The sequence below is a fragment of the Phalaenopsis equestris genome, unplaced genomic scaffold (assembly GCF_001263595.1).
Source record: "Phalaenopsis equestris unplaced genomic scaffold, ASM126359v1 Scaffold233806, whole genome shotgun sequence".
NCBI classification, from domain to species: Eukaryota; Viridiplantae; Streptophyta; class Magnoliopsida; order Asparagales; family Orchidaceae; genus Phalaenopsis; species Phalaenopsis equestris.
In genome coordinates this window covers 164736-167159 of record NW_018251738.1, presented here as the reverse complement: position 1 = coordinate 167159, position 2424 = coordinate 164736, and positions in this window count along the sequence as shown.

Sequence of the window (2424 nt, the reverse complement as noted above, 5' to 3'; positions counted from 1 at the left end):
AATTCGGTGAGATTAGGTCATGTGGCCAAAATTGTGGCTTTGACCTAAATCAAAATTGAGCTCAAAGAATGGTTCAATTAAGCTTGAATTTGGTTTATATTGGTCATATGGAAGGTTAATTTGAGTTTAGATTTGAAATTGGGGGAAGTTAGGGCCAAATTAATGGACATTTGAGGTAAATTTGGGAAAATTGGGCCTTTAAAGGAAATTTTAGGGGTTTTGGTCAAAATGGTCAAAATGGCCAAATTGGGTCATGTGGTAGTTGAGAAAAATGAAATTGGGAATATTTTTAGAATTTTTGGGAATTTTTGAAATTTTTTGAATTTTTGGCTAAGGAGGGGCATTTTGGTAATTTGGCACTAGTCATCAAGTTTAAGAGTTCTAGTTTTTTATTCATTTCAAGAATGACTTTATGTTGCAATATTAAGTCACTTAGAATATATGGGTGAATTTGAGAATTTTGGAAATTTTGGCCAAATTTAGGATCCCAAGGGTATGTAGGTAATTTGGAGAGTTTAGGGCAAAAGGCCAAGTTGGGTATTTTTTTGTAAAATTTGGGGTTGACCAACACATGTGAGCTATGTTCCAATGGAATCTCCATTTGGGTCCTCTATGTACTAGTCTTAGCTAAACCCTAGCCTAGGGCCAGTGGGTTTAGGGGATCATCTACATGAGTATCCCAAAAGTATCAAGGGATCAAAGCAAAAAAATTTTGGTTTGAGCTTGTGAGTGGTTGTGAGTGAGGTAATTTCTGGAATTTTCTCTAGAAAAAAACCCAGGGTCAACCCTAAAGTGAAACAGTCCTATGGGAACTCTCCTTGACCTCCCTCATAATAACCCCACCTACTAAGTGCTAGAGGTCAGGACCAATATGTAGAGCCTCAAGTTGAGCAAGGAGGAGTTTAGAATTTCTAATGGTGAGGGTTCCTTTTTTAGTTTTCTAAGAATAACCAATAGAAAAGTCCTATGACTAGACCTTAGGTTACTCAAGAGGAAGACTAGACCTCAACCAAAAGTGAGGTCAACAACATCGCTTTGACACATGAAATTTTCTTCTTCATGGATGGATCGTCAAGATACAATCAAATCAAGATGACTCCAGAGAATGCAACACTTATAGCATTCAAAACATAAATTGTGATCTTTTGCTAAAAAGTAATGTCGTTTGGGCTGAGGAACGCCGGAGCAACATATCAACGAGCAATGACAGATTTTTGATGACCTCATTCACAACCAAGTGGAAGCTACGTGGATGATTTTACCATCGAAAGCAAACAGAAGCTAGATCATTTATACAATTTAAGGATCGTGTTCAAATGATTACAAAAATATAATCTTAAGATGAATCCCTTAAAGTGCGCCTTCACCGTTACCTCTATGAAATTTTTAGGATTCGTTGTTCGTCATCAGGGAATCAAGATCAACCCGGATAAGATTAAAGCTGTCTTAGAAATGTCTCCTCCCAAAACTTTAAAACAACTACGTTCTTTCTAAGAAAAGTTGGCATATCTAAGATGCTTTATTTCTAATCTCTCAGGTAGATGTTAGCCCTTCTCGGCATTAATTAATTTGGAAGAGAAATGCCAGTGATCCTTTAAGGAAGTTAAGCAAAACTTAATGACACCTCCTATTTTAGTAGCCCTCATCTTGCGAAAATCGTTGATACTTTATACTGCAGTTTATATCGCGGTCTTAGAAGACTCTCTCGGAGCTCTGTTAGCTCAGGCTGTCAGGCTGATGATGAGGGTAAGGAAAATGTGCTCTACTACTTAAGTTACTGTCTAATATCGACGGAAGTAAAGTACCCGCCCTTTGAGAAGCATTGTCTAGCTTTAATTTTCATCGCTCAAAAGCTTAGACATTATATGCTTTCTCATAAGATTACCCTTATTTCAAAAGTTAATCTATTATAATATTTGATGACCCAACCAACACTTTCCGGACGTTTAGCAAGGTGGTCGATGATTTTATTGCAACTTAATATAACTTTTGTTCCTTTCCGTGCAATTAAGGGACAAATTCTAGCAGATTTTCTCACCACACACCCACTTCCAGCTAGGTCCCCTCTTAATGATGAATTACCAGATGAACAAGTATTACAAATGGAACTCTCTAGTACGCAACATTGGGAGATGTACTTTGATGGAGCTTCGTCAGCCATAAAAGACAAAGGATCAGGAACAGTTACACTAGGCAAAGCAGGAATTGGTTTGATCTTCATCCAACCAGATAGGGGAATGTTGAGATTCTCCTATCACCTGATAGAGTCATGCACCAACAATGAAGCAGAATATGAAGCTTGAATCACTGGATTAGAACTGGCAATCTCGATGGGTATAACAGATATTACCATCTATGGTGACTCTCAGCTCGTCATCCAACAAGTTTTCAGACAGTACAAGATTTTGAAAACAAGGCTAGCGG